The 26,099-nt window shown below is 38.4% G+C and overlaps 1 long non-coding RNA gene across 1 annotated transcript; it reads right to left on the bottom strand.

Moving 5' to 3' along the window:
- Positions 1–506: 506 nt before the first annotated feature.
- On the bottom strand, positions 507–1,197 carry LOC126148434 (uncharacterized). Its single transcript, XR_007530444.1, has 3 exons — positions 1,062–1,197; positions 797–907; positions 507–637 (listed from the first exon to the last, which is right to left on the bottom strand). It is a non-coding gene; the product is annotated as an uncharacterized LOC126148434 (long non-coding RNA).
- Positions 1,198–26,099: the final 24,902 nt, after the last annotated feature.

Below are 26,099 nucleotides of genomic sequence, written 5' to 3'. Positions count from 1 at the left end.
GTATAAGTGTAGAGAAATGAAAACAGTCATATGAATGCCTCACTTTTGTTCCGATACAGTTCAAGACTCGGGAGAAAAGTTTTACACCTGGTGTTCTACATGGCAACTTCACACACAAGAACTTTTTGCCGACACTAATACCACCTACATAAGTAAGATTTTCCTGTGTTACTTTCAAGTAATGCACTTAAGCTATTCCCGATTTAACTGGAAGATCTGTACTTCCCACTTTCATATCAACAGCCTCAAAATGCATATTGTAGACTTCGGGATATGTTACAGGTCAGTGTCACACCAAGATTGTGGAGAAAGGGGGGGGGGGGCGGCATGTCATTTTCCAACAAGTGTTTACCAATAAGTAAGTGGCGGAAAATTATGGGTATAGGACGGCTTAAACATGTGGAAAATGAGATTTTTATAATTCACTCACTGTATTTGACATTTATTATTCCTTTAAAATCGCACAACAACTTCAATAAAACGCAGTTTAATCATTCACACACTTATTTCACAATTATTTCACTTTTAAACTGCAAATCGTCTAAGAGCTGTCTTGAATCTTCAAGAGTCTCTCTCAAAAACAGCCTTGATGTGGATAGATACGTACAGCAATCAGTAATCAGAGTCAGAACTGTGTCTGCAAAAACACAAGGATTATTAAACAATTTTTGCTGTCATTAATTACTAGCAATATAATTGACAGAGTAGATTGCTAATATTTGCTATAATGAATATCACATTTGCAAGAACGATCTCACTGAAGTAATTAAGTCCATCGAAACGCTTAGAAACTAACCTCTCGTCTGATGAAAACGGTCTAAAGACGCTGTGGCAATTTCTTCAGATCTGTTGACAATGATATTTTGAGTTATCACTTTACTGAGTGACTGAAATGTAGTTCAGGTACCTGTGAACATAACAATATGTTAGAATTCATTTTCTAAATACGAACTATTACGGTACTGTACGGCTACTTACATATTAATTGGACTATTAATATTTTCACAGTTGTTTCTTTAATACAAAATTAAAGCCAACGGAAGAAAAAACGTAAAACATACTTGCCAATGACAGGTTTGTTGAGATGCAATTTTCTGTGTTGACAGATGTAACTTTTTCATACGGTGGTAAGTCGCAGGAATCACAGAAATCGCAGAAGTAGCAGAAGTCACAGAAATCGCAGAAGTAGCAGAAATCGCAGAAGTAGCAGAAGTCACAGTAATCGCAGAAGTAGCAGAAATCGCGGAAGTAGCAGAAATCGCAGAAATAGCAGTGGCGGAGGGATACACGACCTATGTTCCTTAACTGCGACTCTTAACTGCGGCAAATCACAGTTAAGAATAACAGATACTGAAAAGTAGCATTCACAGAAATCACTGATATCGGAAAATCGCAGTTTAGCCCATCACTACTCGACACTCTCCAGTACTACTCGCACCCACCACTCGTTTCACTGCCTACTGCAGCACTTGACAATCGACTCCTGTCTACTATCGACCTGGGCATCGGATACTAGCATCTATGTTCGTGGGATCACGGATCCCGTCCATCAGGTTGCCCAAATTCGGAACAGATAAAAAATCAAACTAAACAACTAAAAACTGAAGTTTCTATTCACATGACCATAATGTTTCAGACCAATCTACAAACCATAACTAGCGAGCTTACAGACTTGAAAACCGCATTTAAAGGTATTCCTGTATCTATAGAGAAGCTGATTGGAAACATTAATACTTTGCAACTAGAATGAGAACCTTTGAAATGCACCCTTCAGCAGGAAGTAATCCAAGCAGAAGATCTCTTCACTTATTCCGAAAATAGAGAAGATGAATATTTAAAGGAAAAGTACCATCAAATTACAGGAGGACTAGAGGCTGAATTAAAGAAATCAGTGCAGCCAATGATTACCAAAGTCTATTTTGAACAGAGCACTTCTGCACAGGCAGTTAAAGATGAATTAGGACATATAAAAAAAACGTTGGCAAAAAATTTACCTAATGGCAAATAAATTTTCAAAGTCATCTTAATGATCAAATAGAAAAAGAATTAAAAACAGCAAAAAGACAGGTTTGGAGTGATACATCTCAGGTGCCTCAGGTAGGTGAGCCTTGTGATGTAGTGCAGTACCCAGTGAAAATACTTATGATGATGAAAAGCATTTTAGTAATTTGCGCCACAGAACCATACAGGCAGGAGTATGGGGAAGGGCCCACTCTTTCTTCTGGTCTGCTGAATGACAGTCTCCTTAAACACATGCAACTGCAGGTGTTCATAGCAGAGAAAACTGTACACTAAATCTTTTAAGGGTGTATGGAATGAGTTTTTGATGAGAAAATCGGTTTTTGGGAAAACGCATTTTCGAACTATTTAGTCTCCCATTTAAAATTTTGTATAAATACTGAGACGACTTGCATAGAAATATTTTAAATCGTTTTTTTTTTTTTTTTTAAGATTACGACACATAATGTTCCACGCTGTGTTTATGAGACATGAATGTGCCTCATATAGCTTGCCTTGTTAGAGATATAACTGAGCGTAATAGAGTTATTTTTTTGTTGGGTACACTGCAAGACAGGCGACAATCAATTTTACACCCTTTGTACTGTTTCCTTTATAAGTAAACCCGTGTGGCTGTGTGAAAGTCATATTTGTGAAATCACTAAGTTTTGATCCCTTCAACATGCAAAGACCTAGTCTGGATGTGTTTAAAAAGAATGTACATGGGCCAAGAAAGTAAGTGGTTCTCAGCATTCGTTTGATTCATTGTCTATATTACGATTTAACGTCCCATTAGAGTCTAACCTCTATACTGGTAGTGATACATTCGGTGATGCTGCTGAGTTGCGATTGCAAAACAGTAGAAGAAACTAAACAGTGTGACTGCAAAATATGAGATAGTTAATGTGACTTTATAATCAGATGTTTTGAAGAATAATGTGTACTGGAATCAATGTGGAAAATATTGTGTTTCACTGAAAAGAAACATACGTGTTAGGACTTATTGCTGATATGCAATTATTGCAAACAGAGTGTTATTTTTTTCAATTCCTCACATATTACTGAAGATACAGGTAAACTATAAGATGTAAACATTAGCCTGTTGGGTGGATTACAGTCTGCAGGTAACGTCAGGGCTGCAGGTGCATGTTATATGGTTTGACGAACCTCACTGCTCCACCCTCAAAATTTGACAAACATGTCACTGTAACCATCTCTGCTGTAGAAGGTGCAGCACAGTAAAATATGAAAGATGCTGTTGAGGAAGCTGTTGTTGAAAATAATGATAACAGGAACTTTCCTATAGCTTTTGATGGAAGATAGCAGAAGAGAGGCCACACAGCTCTGAATGTTGTTGTAACAGTGACAAATATGAACAATGGCAAGGTAATTGATGTAGCAACATTCTCCAAGTGTTGCAGATGCAAGGATCAAATGAAAAATAAATATGAAAAAGAGTGTGTAAAAATTATTGTGGTTCAAGTGATAGTAGGGAAGCTGGTGGAGCAAGAAGTGTTTATAAATGTTCAGTAAAATGATTCAAAGTGAGATACATAGATTATCTTGAAGATGATGACTCAAATGTATTCAGAGAAATTGAGGAACTGAGGCGCTATGGGAACAATGTCAACATTTTAAAACTAGAATGTGTAGACCACATTCAGAGAATGATGGGATCAAGGCTTTGACAGCTCAAAGCTAACATGAAAGGCAAGATATTGAGAGATGTAAGAACTTTAGATGGGAAAAACAGACTGACAGACAATGCTGTAGACCACATTCAGAAGTGCTATGCTCTAGTAGTTAGACGGAATACAGCAGTATTAATTGTAAGTGCAGTTTGGGCTCTGTTTTTTAAACAACTTCATGTGACGAGAATCCCAAACATGGGTTATATTCAAAAGGCGAAAATAACTGGTGAAAGTACAATAGAGGAAAGGTAATGCACAACAAGACAATCACACTCATCATTTGCCACCTGCTATAATGGACGAAATAAAACCAATATTTCGAGACCTCATAGATATTAGCATACTAAAAAAATGTGTTCATGGCTGGACTCAGTATCAAAATAAGTGTTTGAACTATGTGTTATGGAACAGACTACCTAAAACTGTTTGTGGATATATACACTCTTCACTTCGGAATTTATTATGCTGTTTCATCATTCAGTCAGGGAAATATAACGAAGTCTTAAGTTTACAGGCTTTCAAACAATATGAGATGGGGTGATGGGGTCGCCCTCAACTACATACCCTCTGACTCAACGTTAAAATATTAAAAGTTTTGGCTGGTTTTGTTGTCTTCAGGCTGGGATACTTAGTTCCTTTATTACAGACCAAATACTGCTGAATCTACAGTATACGATAAGAATACACACATGAGTCGAATAGTCGAAGGTTTCTATCACTCGGCAATTGCGAATTATGAATGTAACATATAAATTTATAAATGAAAGATTGCAATTAAATAAAATCTGCAATTACCATCTTAACTACTTTAAATGATGAGTAAGACAGTAGAAGTACTTTTGAGAATGCGATATATTTCTGCAAAACACATATTGGTGTCGATGGTCCAGCAATTAAATAAAATATGAGTTGAATTACAGGGGAACAATAGATTCCTACTGCACGTAATTAGTTACGAACGACAACATAGCTCGTGAGATATCCACTTCCAAATGTGTACTACATCTTCATTGCAGAAGCCATGGAAATCTCACAAGTACACAAGTCGGCACTCCGAAGTATTTCTATCTCTCACGATCACGCGCAAACTGCTCCACTCCATGTTTTTCCCACAACTGTATGTCGCGCCTTCACGTCCAGCCTCTCCATGTCCTGAGCTGTACTCCCCGAACTGCCTCCCGCTTCCATCCAGTCTCCCCATTCACGAGCACCGTGATTGGCCAGAGCGCTCCCGCCCAGTATTCAAGTCGACCCACACTCACAAACATAATGAAACATATTCGAAATACTGGATTTACTTTTAAATAACTTGAAATTAAATAAATATTCCTACGGCTGGAACATAAACACACTCTAACACACATTATTAGATACATAAACAAATTAAATAAACATATATCAAAGGGATAGAACAAAAGGTAGGCCAGTAGCCTAATGTCTCTGTGCTTTCTAAAACACAGTAAATATTTAACCAGTTTCTCATGAATAGTATATATCGGTTATAAACAAAGACATATATGAATAAATATATTTATAAGAATGCTGCTACCATTTTTTCTTGTAACTGTGGTGTACTTATGGCTTGACGCGATCGATAGTGATCGGCCACTTTGACCTCCAATAACTCATGTACTATTTAATTTACATGCATGTAATTCATACCAATTTAGATTTCTACAGACACGTAGATCGAAGAAATTGGATGAACCACTTAGATTTTGGAAATTCGTTGTTGCACGTTACTTGAATAATTTACAGTCAGATACTAAACTTTAAGCTGATAAAGATATTGAAAATCTAATTACACCATCACAATCGTCGTGCAAATAATGGTAATGTACATGTTTCTTTTAGAGGTATCATGATTTATTTGTCAACTATTAATTTCTATACATACTGTGTAATGTCTGCCATTAAGGTTTCACAAAGTCCACCATCTTTGGCCCTCCCAGTGCACAGCATCACCAAGGAATTCCCCGCCACATGCTCGATGGACCACACACTGGGACTACCCATCTCGTCCGGCTAACATTCGGCACCATGTGTTTGCTGCTGGGCCCCAGCTGGCCGAGCGGCCCATGAGGCCACTGCTTGCTCCGGACTTATAATATTTTCAGGGCGCCACGACTCGCCTATTACCTCACACACCTCCACTGGCTTGCCAGAATGTTCAGAAGTAGCACTCTTCAGTTCATACAAGTCCATATAAAACAAATTTCAAAGACCAGAATTAAATGATTAAACGCCAGGCCAATAGTGTTTACAAGATCTTTGTAGTGGTGTGGGAGCAGCATGAATTTCGAAATAACGTAAATTAACACGAATTATAAACGAAACGGCATATTAATTAAATGCCTGCATGAAATATTTTTTTGGACAAGATATAAAATTTTTAAATGCGCTTTCACTTATGTGCGATTTTGTAATCGCTTCTTGTGCCATTCACTCAGCACTAAGGCTTCTTCATGCACTAATTTTTTCCATTGCACTACACATACTCACATGGATTTCAATACAGGGTATTGATCAACTCACATCAGTCTTCAGACCAAGTGCCTCGCAGAAATCGTGTCTGCCTCTGAATTCTGAGCTCCACCGTTTATCGTGACAAATCTGTTTACAACGAAAACCAAAGCTAGAAACCCCTCAACAAACCATTTCCCAAAACCAACCAGGAACCTCTCTAAAGATGCCCTCCAGCGGAAAACGATACTTCGGGAACAAAGTCACAAGGTGAACAACTGAATCACAGTAAGCTCAAATGCCCATAAGTTCTATTTAATTGACTTAAATCAACCCCTCCTACTTCCATGCACCAAAAATTGTGTGCACATACAATTAAAATTTTAATACCCTTCAAATTGTCCACTAAATTCTTTGCCACACTTTTATACAAAGCATAAATCAATATATATTTTACTTAAATTCACAAGGTCACTGACCTCCATGCAACCTCAGTGCCTAAACTTCCCCCTTTTGCAGATGTATAGTGGCACAATAAAATAACAAATTACTAATGAAACCCCAAGAAAAACTTATAAACTATTCCTCAAAAAGACTACCACTGATCACAAATTAGAAAAACTTTTCATTTCTCCCCTTTCTCTATACTGTATTTGGACAGGAAGCCAGTACCTAAATTACCTCCTTTATTAGACCATTCACTACAAAACATTCTATCTCGAATTTATTTTCTCCACATTTAAATCCTAAAACTATTTGTTGTCTTATTGGCTTACTCATACCACCAACTGCCATTTTAACCTGAACACCAGTGACTGTGAAGATTACTAGTTTCCTATTTTTAATCATGTTCATAAAACTATCCGACACTGCTGACTCATTACTACCTGAATCTAGACGTGCATCTACCATTTCTTTGCCAACTTTAATTTCAATAATTGGCTGTACATTTACCATTTCCTTTCGTTCTAAATATTTCTTCCTTAATAAATCATTTTTTATGTTTCGTCCCTTCTCTTCCAGTTCTAGTGTGCACACATCTTATTCTATCCAACCCTCAGTCTCAGGTTCATCCCAAAATAATTCATTAAATATTTCCTTCACCCCAGATTCATTCCTTCCCCTTTCTAATCCTCAGGCAATTTTAAGCTTTTCTCGTTTCCACATATGCAGCAGTAATGACTGTAACGTTCTACCATACCAACGCCAAACAGTCACACTGAAATCACACTTCTCCTTCATAGACCAATTTATATGAACTTCATTACACAAACTATCTCCATCCACACTATTTATTTCAGACCTCTCTAAATTTTCTGTTAGGTCTTCCTACAACATCCACAGCTTCACTGTTTTTCCCCTCCAAAACATCGACAATTGCAGCTTCAACAAAATTACACATATATTCACTGTTAAACACTTTATCTTCCTGAAATAATACATCGATGTCTAAGCCATCATCACCAGACATCATCTCAGCAGCTTTATCTGCTGATACACCATTTAAATCACTACAAAATTTCACATCAGAAACCTAACATTACGTGAATCGCACACAACTTTATCCTCCAGCGCTACATTACACAAATTGCTGCTACCTTGTTGTACAATTTTGGGACTTGCAGACTTGCTACATTCTGCTGTGATCGGACAAAAATCAGCTCACACTGCCATTTCTACACACCTTTCATCCAGATTAACCCCCAGTCCTATTTTACATACATTCTCACTTTCACACTCTGACAAACCTTTTAGATTCACCCATTCATCAATATGTTTGTTTCGCCGTCATTCGTGACTAGAAACGCGCAAATTCCTTCCTCCTAAGTATCAATACCAGTAGCTCTTACATTATTACATAAATTATCATTACTCTGTTCCTTTAAACATCTACCTCCGCCAATACATTTTTAACTGCAACTGCTGGCGAGACCAATGCTAAGCCTCCCGTAGTAACATTGGCGCTTTCCGCCGAAACACAATCATCCTCACTTGCAGCTGGCGAGACCAAAGCTACGCCGCCTTCACTAATATCGACGCTTTTCGCTGACTCACAAATATTTGCTACTCCAACACCTTCCTTACTGCAATTGCTACTGTTTACTAATACCTCTTCAGAACTCTCCACACAATTTGCTTTCACAGAATTCATCTCCTCTTTAACTTCTTTTTGAACCACTGAATCTTTCCATTCGTCACCATTAACAAACTCATTCATTACACATTCATAATTTATATCATTTCCCGCAAATTGATTCTTACTGCTTTTACTTATATCTCTAAAAAATGTATGCTTTCGCCGTTCACGCCTGCTTTTATTGAAAAAGCCACCTATATAGCCTCCCTCTTTAACATACTCCATATTACATATCTGCTGCCTTTCTCCAAACCTATCAACATTTCTATCATTACGATTATCTTCACTCCTTTTCATTGCCTGTTTAGAGCGCCATCCCCAGACCTGAGGTGTGGCGAACATCAGTTTACCAACTGGTTGTTACGCTATTGCACTTCGCGCGAATGTCCCCCATCAAATCTGCGTCCTTTACTTGGATCTTGTTCACGGAAGTTATCACTTCTGTTCATTCTCCGACCATTCTGCTCATTCCAGCTACTATCTCCCTGAAAATTCCTTTGATTTCTCTCACGATTATTATTTTGGCGATGATTATCTGGCTTTCCATTTTGATAACTACCACCCGGTTTGCTCTGAGCTTTGAACTTCAAAGCCGTCTCTAATTTTCCTACAAATTCTAGAAATTCGTCCATGGAATCACATGGACTATGGACAAGATCCCACTGCAAATCTTTTGGTAATCACCTTTTTAACGTGGTGATTTCCGTTAAAATCCCCAACGGATTTTTCACGTGCATAAACTTGCCAAGTTCGCGCTTGCAAAAATCTTTCATTGTCCCATTAGCGTACCTGTAATTAGGCCCATTTAAAAATTCATTTTGGATCCGCGCCTGTTTTGCTTCACTCCAAAATTTGTTCAAAAAACACTTTTCGAACTCTTTGTACGATTCGTACGAACTAAATTTAACATTTGCCTAAGACTGTGGGTCTCCCTCCAAATGCCGTTTAACGTATTTTATTTTCCACAAAATTGTTAAGGCTTTCGTGGTCACTTGTTGACAAACTGCCTATTGGCTTCTGTCTCGGGTTCTTCGGCCGACGTTCATCTAATGATTTTTTTGACGTTTCGCCAGCACGAGTGGCTGGCATTGTCAAAGCTTCACCCTCCATTGCCGGTGGTGAACTGGAGGCGAGCTCGCGGCCGCAGACTATATGTACCAGGTACCAGGTACATATAGTCTGCGGCCGCTAGCTCGCCTCCAGTTCACCACCGGCAATGGAGGGTGAAGCTTTGACAATGCCAGCCACTCGTGCTGGCGAAACGTCAAAAAAATCATTAGATGAACGTCGGCCGAAGAACCCGAGACAGAAGCCAATAGGCAGTTTGTATTTTATTTTCACTTCGTCTGATATGCCATGAACAAAAGCGTCCCTACACGCAGCCAAGAAATTTACTGGGTGATATCTTCCGTCATCTGTGTAATATATCACAGATCCGGTATTTGCCCAAGGGATATTTATAACCGGCTTGGCCTGTTGGGAGGCTAACGACTTTAACTCATTTTTTATCTGTTGCATATGTTTTTTAAATTCATTTTCACTAGTGATACAGGACTCTATTTCATCTTTAATTGTGCTCACTTCTTTCTCCCCATCACCTATACGATTTGCAATGCCACTAATTGCTTAATTTATGTCGCTTTTATGAGCATCTAGCGGTTTCATACAGTCGCTTACCTTGCCCGTCTGTATCTTATCCATTTTTCCCCCAAGATCTTTTTCCACTGATTCGATTTTAGATTTACTATTACAACTTCGTCTGTAATTTTCCCCATATCCAATCGGACACATTTTAATTTATCATCAATTGCTTTTTCAAGGTTACCCATAATTTTTTCAACTTCCTCTTTCACAGCAGAACATATTTCAGTTCGCATTGTACCTATATCAGTCCAAATTGTATCTATAACTGTTTGAATTGTACTGATATTATTTGCCGATATATTTCAATTATTTCCCAATCCCTGGATCATTTGCATTAGCTGAGACATCATATCTCGCCCACATTCATTCCCCTTGCCTGAATTCCTACTAGTTACACTTTCGCGCTCTGATTTCGGACTAACTGGCTCACATCCATTTTCAGAATTACACACACTAGGTGACTGTTTTATATTCGCGAGATCTGTAAGTGGAACTTGAGCTTCAGAGCCAAACACTATCTGACTATTTGTGCAGGCATTTATCTGATTTGAGATGGTTCCCTCTGCCATGGTGATGCCGTCGGTTGTAGTGGAAGTCGACATTGAAGACTGCCCTGGAGTACTCGAAGAAGCTGCCGGTGTACTGCTGTTGATTTGCGTCCACCACTGAATAAAGTCGCCTGATGTAGTTGCAGCTGCTGCTGATTACTGCGTGTTCCAACCGTCTCCAATACCAATGTCTGTTAAACGCGCTAACCACTACTGTTCCCTGAACTCAAGATATTTAGACTCTGAGCCCCCACGGAAATTGCCTTTAAAGTGGTAGATTAGGACCTCTGTCCATAGCATCTGTTAATCGTGAAAATTAATACGTAATTTCACTGTCCCCAGAAACCTACTTGTGGAAAAAAAACCGATCTCATACGAGAGGTTCACTCTGCAAAAATCTCTACCTTTTGCAAAGGTTTTTACACTTCGCGTAGAACGCCGAATAACACAGAGCAAAGGAATTACCATTTTGCAGGGCACAAATCCTGGAACGTACCGCCCGTTGTGGGCTTTCAAACAATATGAGATGATGGGGTCACCCTCAACTACATACCCTCCGACTCAACGTTAAAATATTAAAAGTTTTGGATGGTTTTGTTGCCTAGGGGCTGGGATACATAGTTCCCACATTACAGACGAAATTACTGCTGAATCTACAGTATACGATAAGAATACACACATGAATCGAATAGTCAAGGGTTTCTATCACTCGGCAATTGCGAATTGTGAATGTAACATATAAATTTATAAATGAAAGATTGCAATTAAATAAAATCTGCAGTTACCATCTTAACGACTTTAAATGATGAGTACGACAATAGCAGTACTTTTGAGAATGCGATATACTTCTGCAAAACACTGTACGTCGCGCCTTCACGTCCAGCCTCTCCGTGTCCTGAGCTGTACTCCCCGAACTGCCTCCCGCTTCCATCCAGTCTCCCCGTTCACGAGCGTTGTGATTGGCTAGAGCGCTCCTGCCCTGTCTTCAAGCCGACCCACACTCACAAACATTATGAAACATATTTGAAATACTGGATTTACTTTTAAATAACTTGAAATAACTTGAAATTAAATAAATATTTCTACAGTTGGACCATAAACACATTCTAACACACATTATTAGATACATAAACAAATTAAATAAACATATATCAAAGGGATAGAACAAAAGGTAGGCCAATAAAGCACAGTAAATATTTAACCAGTTTCTCATGAATACAATATATCGGATATAAACAAAGACATAGGTGAATAAATATATTTATAAGCACGCTGCTACAGTTTTTTCTTGTAACTGTGGAATACTTACGGCCTGATGCGATCGATAGTAATCGCTCACTTTGACCTCCAATAACTCATGTACTATTTAATCTACATGCCTGTCATTCATACGAATTTAGGTTTAGACTAATAGATTTCTAAAGACAAGTAGATCGAAGAAATTGGATGAACCGTTTAGATTTTGGAAATTTGTGGTTGCATGCTACTTGTATAATTTACAGTCAGATACTAAACTATAAGCTAATAAGGATATTGAAAATGTGATTACACCATCAGAATCGCTGTGCAAGTATTGGTAATGTACATGTTTCTTTTTGAGGTATCGTGATTCATGTAGCTACTATTAATTTCTATATGAACTGTGAAAAGTCTGTCATTAAGGTTTCACAAAGTCCGCCATCTTTGGCCCTCCCAGTGCACAGCATCACAAAGGAATTGCCCGCCACGTTCTTGATAGACCATGTGCTGGAGCTACCCCTCTCGTCCGGCTAATGTTTGGCACCACGTGTTTGTTGCCGAGACACGGCTGGCCGAGCGGCCCGTGTGGCCACTGCTTCTTCCGAACTTATAATATTTTCAGGGTGCCACGACTCGCCCGTTACCTCACAAGTTTTGACAAAGATGGGGCTTAGTGCAGGATTATGAACTGCAGCAGCTATACATGTTTTACATAAGTAACCACGAAAGTCTTCAGATAACGCAATCAAAATCTATTCAGAGATGACTAGACAGCATAGGAGAGCCATCAAGAGTAAGATGTTGGACAAGTTATGATGATACTAGCTGCACAGCTGGCATGCAATGAAGTAAAAACTTCGAAACTCATTTCCTCTAACTTTAATTTTTTTTGTATATAACATACATTTTCTCATAGGCTACTTACAGCAGAAAGGCAAACTTTGTGGAGTTGTTCCTTAAGACCCTATAATATATCTGAATTAAAATATTTGTGAATTTTTTTCGTATTAAAGGATTTGTATTTTAAAAGACATTTATAAAACATAAAATACCTCAAAAACTAAAGTTTCTTTTTCCAAAATGATTATTTCAGCAGAAAAGCAGAGGATTTGTCTATGTTCTGTGAATAATAATCGATTACATAACATTAATACTTGTTCCATAGATCATGAATATCACATTTTGTAGTGATGTTGAACATGGCAGTTTAACACAGGTTTTCTTTACATGATATAATTAATTTGTATTTTTTTTACAGTTACTACTTCACATGACAGAAAATGTTCCCAAATTTGGGTCAGTTTAACACTGTAAGAAGAGGGCATTCTGTTTGCCCTTAAACATGATAGAGCAAAGTGGCACAGAAGTTTGCAAGCTGCACTCACATTCAGGAGGACACCGGTTCAAAACTTGCGTCCAGTCATCCTGGTTTAGGTTTCCCATGATTTCTATAAATCGCTTCAGCAAATGCTGGGATGGCTTCTTTGAAAGGGCATGGTTGACTTCCTGTCCCATCCTTGATGTCACTGTTTGGTCTCCTCTCGCAAATCAATCAACCAACCTTGAATGTGTGTTTGCTATATCATGGTTTGACCAGCAAGATATACAATATATCACAAGCTTTATGCAGGTTGAAGCCACCCTTTGAGCAGCTGAAGTGTTTCAGGTTGTCTTGGGCTATATTGTGGTTTGTTATACTTCACCTCATGCACCGAACACTTAAATAAGCTGCTACCTGAACACTCATGTTATGTACAAAGAATGCTGCTTACTGTATATTTGATCGCCATTAAGTATTATTAATCAGGGTCCAGCTAGCCTGAGCCCTGTGTCCTTGTGCCTTTCTCCTCCAACCTTCCCAGACTTTGCCTCCATAAAGGCTGCAGATAAAACTGCTGAAAATTAACTTCTCGTTCTCATTCACTCCACCACAGAAAAAAGAAGCGAGATGCAATTCACCTTCTTATATTGTATTCAAAATTACAATTCAATACATGATAAATGAGGACAGCTACCAACTTGTATATTACCTCTCTATACTATGTACATAACAGATCTGATATTCAACTTGATAATTAACATATGTAATGCATTTATTGTCTTTGATGTTTCGCTTTCTTATACTTCATGGACATCTGTCTACCATACCGCCTGCTCCATGGAACTCCTATCTCCACCTCAACAGATAGGATCATCTGATTGCTATCCACTTCCATACAGACACTGGATCGTTAGCTGTGGTATCAGCACCTATGATTTAAAAAACCTTCCAACACTGTGGTGCTCACCACTTATTGACTTCTCTTAGTCACAAATATCTTTTCTTTGACATGTAATTTGAAGGACACGATACCCCTCTCATCATCATCATCAGACTCTTCGCTTCCCTAAATCCATTTTGATCTTTTCTTCAACAAGCATAACAGTCTTGGGTTAGTCATCAGTTGATCCTGAATATATCGCCAATAAAATCCTGCTAACCTTAGAAGGGCCTTTGAATGTTTAGTATTCTTTGGTTCTGGGCATTCCTTTACAACTCTGATCATTTGGCATCTCGTTTTACACCGTTTACACTTATTAGGTGCCCAAGGAATCAGAGATCTTCCCTATCAAAAAATGAGTTAGATAGTTTAATAGTAATGTCATAAAACTTTTGTAGTGCCTTTGACAGTAAATTACAATTTTCTTGCTATATCTTGCATTCTAAGAGTATATCATCCATACAGATTATGCATTCTCTTAACAAATCTTTACGTAGTGCAGCATCTGGGTTCTTATAAATTCTGGTATGAGATATTCAGTCCAAATGGTAATATTTTAAATTGGTGTGACTTACCTTCTTAAAGAAATGCTGAACATTTTTGGAATTCTCGTCCAGTATGACATGCCACTACCCAAGGCTGAGATCCATCAAAGTGAAATGTGTAGGAATTTTGTCAAAATTCTTATCTATACTGATCGGTCTATCTCTTTCTGTTTCTATATGTTTACTCAGATTCTGTGCATCCAATGCCAGATCTACTCGATCTGTGGCTTTATGCACGACCAGTAATGGGTTGTTACATACACATGAGCTATATTTTATTATTCCTTCATCCAACATCTTACTGATTTCTTCCTGTACAGCTGGGCGTATTCTCAAGGATAGAGGATATGGCTTATAAAAGAAATTTTCATCGTTGATCTTAAAACTACACATATAATCACCCAGTACTCCAGGCTTACCTGAAAATGCTCTAATGTATTTTAATAATATTTTGTACCAATCATCTTTTTGTAAATCGTTCAGTAATTCAGACACATAAGTTTTAGCTTTAATTTGTTCTTGTAGTTAATCTTGTGTTCCAATTGTATCCACTAAGTTTATAACAGTGCTAGTATCTATTAAACAGACATTATCTGTGTCTTTATTACCGCTAGTGCTGTCCTTTAAATGCCATTATGTACATTTTGTCTCTAAAATTACACATTGAGAGTTGTTCGGAGAAATCGAGGATTACTCTGTATGTCATCAGCCATTCCTCCCCAATAACAATAGCTATTGCAGATTTACATTAGATAATACTAAACAGGTCTGCATAATCGTAAACTTACTAAATGTCATTGTCAAACGCACTTCTTGTTTAATCTGCCTAGCTTTAACTCCTGTATCGCGTACTATATGTACACCAGTTACAGAAAGTATCAGATAAACTTTTTCCTGTCTTAAAATATCAAATAAAGGTTCTGATATAATGGAAATTTCACTTCCCGAGACTATGTAGATATTTACTTCACAATTGTTTATTGTACATACAACTATTTGTTTTGTAATTTCGGTACATGTCTGCCACTCATCTTCTGCTAATAGCCAATTTTTTAACAGTGTGATTTCGTTAAAACCTATAAATTTCTCCTTATATGGACCTATATTCAATTTGATACATCCTGAATCATGACCCCTTGACCAGGACATCGATCGTTTCCATCCCTAAAATTGTTTGGGTTATCATAAACGGTTGTACAATCCTTTTCTCTTCTTCTTATCATTATTATTAAACGCTTGTGTATCCACAATACTTAAGACACATCGTTGTTGTATCGAATTTCCTCTCAGATATTTAGTCACTTGGCAATAACTTACTTCTCATTCTTTTGATACTTTTGGATAAACTTACTATTTCATGACCTGTATCTTCCTGATTTGGACTACTCTTTTTGTTGTTCATAGCATCTACATTTTCTGCAAATGATAATAACTCGTTTACAGTAGCCCAATCTCAGTACAAAATTTCTTTACATATATAAAAGGGTAACCATTTCATTAATACCTTAGCTAAATAAACTTCGTCGATTGGGTTGTCTAAGTATTGAGGTCATGTTAAATGCAACTCAATATACTTTCTAGAACTTTCTCACAAACTGTTGTAGTGTTTTGGATTGAGTAATTCTAAAGTTAATTTTTCTGGTATTGTTTGTGACCCACCTATACTTCTCTTTAAAATAGTTCCATGAAGTAAATTCTTCTGGGTAAGCATTCCACACTCAGCAGTATCCCCTACTAGATAACGTAATATAAAATCTATTTTTCGAGAATCCCCCCAGAGTCGAGGTAAAGATCTTAAAAGAACTCGTAAGGAGTATGTTGGGTGTACATCTCCATCAGGTTTGAACTGTGGGAAATGCTTGTATGTTCGTGGTACTGCCTAATTGTAGTTTTTCTAATAAAGTATTTGTATCTGCAGATTCCCCTCTACACTGACTTTCTGTGATTTCTTGTCTCATTTTATCTAGCTCATCCCATAATCGTTTAAATTTATTAATTGGATGAGTTACTTCATCCACAGAAAGCTGTACACTATTTAAAGTTCATGCACTCTCTTGAAATTTTTGATCTGCTAAGGCCTATATTCTTTCCTGCAAACCCAAAAAGATATCATGTGAAGAAACAGAATCTCCATTCCCACTCCTTTGCTCTAAAAATTCAATTATGTCTGCGTATGTGAGATCTGATCCTTTACAAGTTTACATGCATTTACTGCCAATTCTCACAAACCATCTACATCAGTATGAATTTCCCTAATATGTTCTTCAATTTAGTTGTGTACAAGGTCGCATTGTTGAAGCACTTCAATATGAATTTCGTTTTTAAAAACATGTAATCTATAATTTAGTGTATTCGCTAAAAACTCCACCAGATGCTCTTTTCATTAAATCGAGCAAATCTGTCATTATTACTGGTATGTCCCTCCCCCTTGGATGACTGTATTTTATTGTTAATCTCTGTAAACTGGTTTTGTGTCTACTTAGTAAGTTCATCGAATTTTCCGAAGATTATTTCTTGATTCATTTCTTCTGACATCATCTATTGTGAAGGCAGGCATAAACACATATATTATTTTTCATCTGAATACGTTATCATCAATATTGATGTTTTTAATTTTGAATAGTAATAAATAATAATGGCATGTGATGAGGGCCTCCCGTCGAGTAGACCGCTCGCCTGGAGCAAGTATTTCAATTTGACGCCACTTCGGCAACTTGCGCGTCAGTGGGGATGAAATGATGATGATTAGGACAACACAACACCCAGTCCCTGAGCGGAGAAAATCTCCGACCCAGCCGGGAATCGAACCCGTGCCCTTAGGATTGACAGTCCATCGCGCTGACCACTCAGCTACCGGGGGCGGGCTTTAATTTTGAAATTAATTGTATTCTACAATTGTCTTATTGTATCACTCGCAAGACATGTAACTTTTTAAATACGTCGCAAGCATAGCTCACCGCTAGCTTTATTCTGCATGGTGCTGATTGACTGCGCATTGACTGCTAGTTGCTCTCAGCTGCGTGCTGCCGGCGTGCTGCTGACGTACTGGGTATGTAGGCTGCATTGTGTCAACGATTGTGTGTGTGCTGCAATCTTTAGACAACTGCTTGTAGATTGCATACTGTCATTGGGTGAATACTGGTTCATTTCTCCCCAACAGAGTTCTTCTTCCTTTTTCACTTAGTTTTGTTATTCATTCATGATTCAGTTTGACGCCTGTACTGTATAGAACGTCTTGTTGTTTTTTCCCATTGCCCATGCCAACACGTTTTCTCCTTGGTGCTTTCTCACGAAATTTTCCAGAGATTTGGCTTTTTAGATACATTTTATCAGTCTTTTAGCTGCTAAGGTCGCCACAAAAAGTGGTTCAGGTTGGCCTGGTCTGTTATACTGCTCCTCATGCACCAAACACTTAAATAAGTTGCCACCTGAACACTCATTTTATATCAAATGAATGCTGGTTATGAATATTTGGTCGCCATTAAGTATTATTAATCAGGGTCCAGATAGTCTGTGCCTTGAATCCATCTGCATTCTTTCTCCAACCAGGCTCACATCGCCTCCGTAAAGGCTGCAGACAAAACTGTTGAAAATTAATTATTCGTTCTCCTTCACTCAACCTTAGAAAAAAGAAGTGAGATGTAAATTCACCTTCTTATGTTATCTTCAAAATTACAACTCGATACATGATAAATGAGGACAGCTACCAACTTGTATACTGCCTCTCTGTATTACATACATAACAGATCCGATATTCAACTTGATAATTAACAATTACAGTACATTTATTATCTTTGACATTTCAAGTTCTTATATATCCACTCTGTGGAACTCCTATCTGCAACTCAGCAGGTGTGGTTATCTGACACTGGATAGTTAGCTCTGGTATCAGCAGCTACAATTTAGAACACCTCCCAACAGTGGGGTACTCACCACTTATCGACTACTCTCAGTTACGAATATCTTTTCTCTGATATATGTATTTAAGGAAATGATACCTCTCATTCAAGGAATGGGATGTATCACTACACAGCTACAATTGCTAAATATTGTCACACATGTGAACAGTTTGAAAATACCTTTTTGTCGACATATTGGTCAAACTGTTTACAAGAGAAACGGCGAAAAGAATTATCCCATTCAGAGCCATGTATGTCAAACAATGAAGCTTAAGAAAGTACTTTGACAAGATCCAAATTAAATTCGCTTTTGCATTGAAGCAGTATCTCACCAAGATGTGTTGCATATTTTGTACAGTAAACTGCTGATCTATATTAGAGAAAAACTAGTCCAAGTCTGCGAATCAAACTTATGTTATTGCTTGTCTGTTCCATTGATACAATAAATGAAGACATTAGGACTATAGTAACAATAACAATATCGAAATGGAAATGGCATGAATCAGCCCATGCTGATTTGTCAGCAGTACTGTGACAATTGTGGGAGAGCATCTGACAGTCATGCTGGCTTTGTTGCTCTGCTGCTGGCTCTTCAAATGTCGGGTGGTAGTGGATATGTGAATCGAAGGTCTCCAAACCATAAAAAGAGGAGGACATCTGATGATAGGTATCATCCTGGCTATCCAAATAGTGCCACATATCCCTGGAATAATCAAAATACTAGTAATCAGTGGTATCCTGGTGCGCAAAATCAATCACTGTTTGTAGTGAGTCACGACAATTCAAGTAGTCATTCACCTTTTGATGTATGTGACACTTGTCAACAATCGAATACTGGATCAAATTCAATGTTGACACACAGTGGCGAAATCAGAAGCAAGTGGCCAATGTTTTTGAGGTCACTGACAAGACCCATGTTGTGACTGTAAGCCCAACAAATCAGACCTGGCCCCATTTAGCCCCTGAATGATGGCCTTCAAATGGAGTGGGGTTAAGTAATCCACTGAGTAACCTGTTAAGATACAATGATGATACAGATATCTGCAAAGATTTGAAAGATACTTCTCATAAATGTTCCGAAAATTTAGAAGATGTAGTGCAAGCCTGCATTCATGGTGTTGTGGGAACTATTACTACTATTATTCTGGCTTACACAGGAGCTACAGAAATGTAATACCCGGAACTTTATTTAACGAAATCGGTAGTGTAAAAACATTAACCACCTACATTGTGCAAACACGTGTAGTGGGTAGTGCAGTAGGTGATAAATCAATACCAGTAAAAATTAAATCATAGGTTGATGTGAGAGTTTGAAATTTTGTGATGGAATGTATCTTTCTTGTGGTTGAGGATTTAATAAAAAGGTCTGTATTTGGTCTTGAATTTCTTAGAACACAAAGTGCCAAAAGTTACTTATATTTAGGAAAAAGCCCCTTACATAGACGAATTTTTTTTATTGCAGACCTAGTTAAAACAGCTGGATGTGATAGCAACTTCTGTCAATGTGTACAGTTAAAGCTTATTCGAACAAAATAGATTATAATCAGTGTTTCTGGATATATTGTTTCAACTCATGGTGGTGATCATGTTATTTATAATCAAGTTTTAGAATCCAGTGAAATCTCACAACAACAGCAAGAGCAACTCAAAGATTACTGTTGAAATATGTACAAATTTTCAGTAAAACCAGGTGAGACTGACACATTGAATACCATATGGAAGTTAAGCCCTATGAAACTTTTTGTGGAAACACTTATTCTATTCTGTTGTCAAAGAGGGAGGTAGTAAACCAGGAAATGAGACATATGTTAGAGTGGTGAGTCTTTGAGCCCTCACTCTCTCCATACTGTAGCCTACTTAAATCAGTATGTAAGTGAGATGGAAAGGTATTTCTCAGTCTAGAAGCTCGGCCAATTAAGCAAATTATTATCCATGTTCAGACTCGACGACAGATTCTGAAGGAGCAACTGCAGAACTTTTTTGATGTTGACATTTTGTCTGGCATAGATATGTGACATCATATTGGCAGATTTTGCTTTCAAAAGATGTTCAAAGTATAATATTTTCATAGTTATTGGAAGATTCTATCAGTACCAAGCATTAGTTATTGGCCGGGGTTTTTAATATTGCACTTAATATGCTACTTGGATCTGAATACTGGATAAAATTATGGTCTGTGTTGATGACGTTCTAATAGTCACACCTGAATGGAAGGAACACCCTTAATTTGTTGGAGTAGATGTTGCAGAAATTTTTTTCTGGTGGCATCACTGCCAACAAACTGAAATCAAAGTTTGTCCACTGTTAAACTGAAATATGATCATATTTATTTAAAACCAAGTTTGTAAGTCTCTGATTGGTATCTGAGAAATGTATAAAACTTATTTTTATATTGAAATGCGTAAATATTAGTGCAGGGCAAAAGAAGTTTGTAAAAATTTAATTTAGAACGGCAAATATGTGGAGCTTGTGCTACATGATGTGAAATCCAGACCAACAAGTACATTAAACAATTTATCTGCAAGAAAGCAATCCTTTTTCAATGACTTTTACATATACCACCTCACAGCAAAACAAAATGATATTCATTATATTGATTATATTGCTAATCTTTATCTAGGTCTTGTAAACAATCACTGTACCAAAACTGCTATTACAATTACAGAGAAAAAGAACATGCAATTAAATGTGTCTGACTTTCTGATAAAACAGCTTGAAAATTCACACAATAGCACTTTACTGACATCTTCTACTGATATTAAGCCTGTGAACTGATGTGATATTATTTTTGATATACACTCTGACAATCACTGTGCCTTTCAATGTATATGAATCTTGATGGTAATTAAATTCACTGGCCTATCTGTGTGCATGGAACTCTTGTCTGTTCTGCAATGTGTTACTATTAGGAATAATGTTGTAACTGCCAAAAACCAAATTTCCTTTGCTGTACTCACGGTGTCCAATGCAAGATGGCAACTTATAAATGTTCATAATATGCTTATCAGTACACAAGTGGCGGTGTGGAAGACGAGTGTGCAATCATGAAAGTAAATGAAAACAGGGAACTAATCGTATGACTGGTAAAAGAGAACAAATCTTAACTATGCTTCATTAAGCCACAATAACATTTTATAAACTTCTCACACAAAGACATCTTAGTAAAATATTTCTTAATAACTTTCCTGTGTACAATTACTTCCCTTGACACTTGTTTCAACCATAAGACAAAACCATTTGATGCATTTTAAGAGTTCTACAGTAAGTTTCTACCATATACAATATTATAACAATTAAAAGCTATACAGTTAAAAATAATATAAAAGATGTGATTACCTTAAAAATGTCTTTCATCATTCTTGCATTCATATCATCACATTTCCTCAAAACTTTTTCTCAAAACATGTTATTATAAAATACCTTTTAAATAATGCTGCCTCCATCACATGGCAGGCCGGCTTCCATCCTCCTGAAACCAAGTGCATTTCCAGACTGTCCAACACACACTGTTTCTCTCTCCAAATAAAGTAACATCTCTGACCAATATCTGAAGACTCAAGAACAGACTTACAAAGCATATGGTTATATCGATACTACAGAGGTTGAATACATTTACCAAATCCGCATCTTCATTCATATTTATGGGTAAAACGTCTTCAAAGTCGTCATGGGAAATAAGAGAGCAACGTTTCATCATCCCTTCCCTATTAAACTAAAAATTTACAGAATAATTTCCTCTGACACAATAGCAGGAGGCATCCAATAAAATTCTCCAAAAGAAACAACTGAAAAAAACATGGGACAAAAGTGTCATTACAAGTTCTTGGGGCAGGAGATCATGTATACAAAAATCAGTGACCAGGCACAATGTGACAAAAATATGGTACATAAGTTGAAATACAAGTAATGGTATATACATGCAAACAAGTTTACAAAGCTTCCAGTAATAAATCATTTGTCATGGTACAGAAGACATGGCATACTAAGATGCTTGCTGTGGTAAATCAGAAATCTAGTTCAGTCAAATATAGTGGCACACACACACACACACACACACACACACACACACACACACACACACACAGATATATATATATATATATATATACACTCCTGGAAATGGAAAAAAGAACACATTGACACCGGTGTGTCAGACCCACCATACTTGCTCCGGACACTGCGAGAGGGCTGTACAAGCAATGATCACATGCACGGCACAGCGGACCACCAGGAACCGCGGTGTTGGCCGTCGAATGGCGCTAGCTGCGCAGCATTTGTGCACCGCCGCCGTCAGTGTCAGCCAGTTTGCCGTGGCATACGGAGCTCCATCGCAGTCTTTAACACTGGTAGCATGCCGCGACAGCGTGGACGTGAACCGTATGTGCAGTTGACGGACTTTGAGCGATGGCGTATAGTGGGCATGCGGGAGGCCGGGTGGACGTACCGCCGAATTGCTCAACACGTGGGGCATGAGGTCTCCACAGTACATCGATGTTGTCGCCAGTGGTCGGCGGAAGGTGCACATGCCCGTCGACCTGGGACCGGACCGCAGCGACGCACGGATGCACGCCAAGACCGTAGGACCCTACGCAGTGCCGTAGGGGACCGCACCGCCACTTCCCAGCAAATTAGGGACACTGTTGCTCCTGGGGTATCGGCGAGGACCATCCGCAACCGTCTCCATGAAGCTGGGCTACGGTCCCGCACACCGTTAGGCCGTCTTCCGCTCACACCCCAACATCGTGCAGCCCGCCTCCAGTGGTGTCGCGACAGGCGTGAATGGAGGGACGAATGGAGACGTGTCGTCATCAGCGATGAGAGTCGCTTCTGCCTTGGTGCCAATGATGGTCGTATGCGTGTTTGGCGCCGTGCAGGTGAGCGCCACAATCAGGACTGCATACGACCGAGGCACACAGGGCCAACACCCGGCATCATGGTGTGGGGAGCGATCTCCTACACTGGCCGTACACCACTGGTGATCGTCGAGGGGACACTGAATAGTGCACGGTACATCCAAACCGTCATCGAACCCATCGTTCTACCATTCCTAGACTGGCAAGGGAACTTGCTGTTCCAACAGGACAATGCACGTCCGCATGTATCCCGTGCCACCCAACGTGCTCTAGAAGGTGTAAGTCAACTACCCTGGCCAGCAAGATCTCCGGATCTGTCCCCCATTGAGCATGTTTGGGACTGGATGAAGCGTCGTCTCACGCGGTCTGCACGTCCAGCACGAACGCTGGTCCAACTGAGGCGCCAGGTGGAAATGGCATGGCAAGCTGTTCCACAGGACTACATCCAGCATCTCTACGATCGTCTCCATGGGAGAATAGCAGCCTGCATTGCTGCGAAAGGTGGATATACACTGTACTAGTGCCGACATTGTGCATGCTCTGTTGCCTGTGTCTATGTGCCTGTGGTTCTGTCAGTGTGATCATGTGATGTATCTGACCCCAGGAATGTGTCAATAAAGTTTCCCCTTCCTGGGACAATGAATTCACGGTGTTCTTATTTCAATTTCCAGGAGTGTATATATATAATTTTACAATAAGGTACAAAAGGTACAAAGCATTATAAAATCATCATAATTAATTAAATGTACAACTGTGTAAAAGGAACCTATAAGGCAAGTTAGTATTCCTATCAATTCGAAAAAAGTAAGAGAGATACATTTCATGCAACTTGGTTCAAAACATCGCAAAGTAGTTGCAATTGTCTGTTCAAATGTTTAAGATAATCTTTTATAAAATGGATTTTAACCATCAGCTTTTATTGTCCCATTAGTCGTCTACCAGTTTCGGCTGTTAACCATCCTCCAGGATGTAGGGTACAACAGATTAGTTAAAAACACCCCCTATTATTTTGAAACTGAACCATATCGAAATTATCAACAAATGTACAACCAATTTGTCTTAAAATACTGACACTCGTATTTTATGTCAAACATTCAGTGTCTTTATGTTTGATGTAAAATGTGCAAAATCTAAACATACTACAAAGGTTCTTTTAAGAAATCTATTCCAACATCTTATTCACTATGTTTACATGCGACATATCTTACAAAAGACGAAAACCGTTTTCCACTGTCATTTTTACGTGTTAAGGTCCGAAGCAGATTTGCTAGCCCAATTTAATATGGCACCTGGAAAACGTCTGTTACAGTTGCTGATTTATCAGCACAATCACTATTTCAGCTCAATCAGACAGGGTGCAACAGCTTCAGTCTAATATTTCTGCTTATCCTTCATTGTACAAAAAGCCACTCTGTCCATATTAGACGAAAATTTAAAAAAAAAAAAAGAAAAACAGGAGGAAATATGAGAGCCCTAGCATGTTTCAAAACTGGTTGCCTTTACATGGGTGCGAAAATCGATCGCGGAATTGGAAAACTGGCAACTAGAAGCGAATTTCAAGAATCAATTTTGCAGTGTTCACATGACAACCCAAAGCGGTATTGGAAAATCGGTTTAGGAAACCGGTTTCTGGAGCCCCATGCACACAGGGTGTTTATGGATGTGGAACAAGCCGGTCAGTTTACCTACAAGACGAAGAGTATCGATCTGAATCTCCAGGAATAAAAAGTAAAATGTACCATACGTCAGTAAAATCCGATTCTCGCGAGAATACAAAAAAAACGACAAAAAATACGGGTATTAGTGCAGTTTTGTTTGCTGACAGCTGTGGAAGAGAGCTTGCGAGAATTATTCGTTATCAGCAAGATTACGTTACAAGCGTTGTGAAACCCGGAACAGGTATGCAAGAAGTTCTAATGGTCATAAAATCAACATTTGTCCGTCGCACAATCAGTGTATTGTAATTTTCGGTGGCTTACATGACTTGCATAAAAATGAACTAAAAGTAGCAAACAGAAACTTCAGAAATGCCCTCTGTACATTAGGTTATCGAAAAGCGATTCTGATAGGTATACCACACAGGCATGACCTTATAGATTCTCCTTGTGTAAATAAAGAGATTCAAGAAGCAAACAAGAGCCCAGAAAGATCTATAAGACCACTTCAAATGTTTTTTTCTCCCTGTCGATGATCTAGAAATGAAGAACTTCACCACACATGGAATGCAGCTGAATAAATTGGGCAAATCACTACTCAGCCAGAAAATCAAAGTGTCAGTGAAGAGTGTGTTTCCCCAAAAGTCAGAAATGTGGCCAAATTTCACTGCCAACTGTAAAGGAGGTGTGCGAAGTATCTTCCCTATGAACAAATCCTGCTATAGTGGTACTAGAACAAAAAGAAACGATTGCAGTAGAAAGTGTTGAGAGAGAAGAAGTTATAAGATCAGTGGCAGCAGCTGATACAACAGTCAGAACAAAAGAAAAAGAAACAGTAAGAGTGAGAACATATCAGTTCTAGAAACAGTTACATAATTAGATGCAACAGTTAAAATATCCACAACAGTAATACAACATGCTAGAATAAGGCGTCCACCATCAAGGAGTGAGAATTTTTAGAGGCCACAGATGAAGACAGCACCTCTATAGTTCATCCCAGAAGTGCTCTTCAGATGAAAACGAAAAGGAGGCAGACACCAACAAAGGTAAGTGATGAATCGAAAATACAAGCAGAAACCCCAAGTTTGCAGTTGTCCATCCAAATGTGCAGTCATCACAAAACAAAATTAATGAGCTATTATTGTCACTTCAATTAAAAGAAGTAT

The sequence above is a fragment of the Schistocerca cancellata genome, chromosome 2 (genome assembly GCF_023864275.1).
Source record: "Schistocerca cancellata isolate TAMUIC-IGC-003103 chromosome 2, iqSchCanc2.1, whole genome shotgun sequence".
Classification (NCBI taxonomy): domain Eukaryota; kingdom Metazoa; phylum Arthropoda; class Insecta; order Orthoptera; family Acrididae; genus Schistocerca; species Schistocerca cancellata.
The sequence above is the reverse complement of the archived record's forward strand: the minus strand, read 5'-3'. Positions and strand labels throughout refer to the sequence as shown.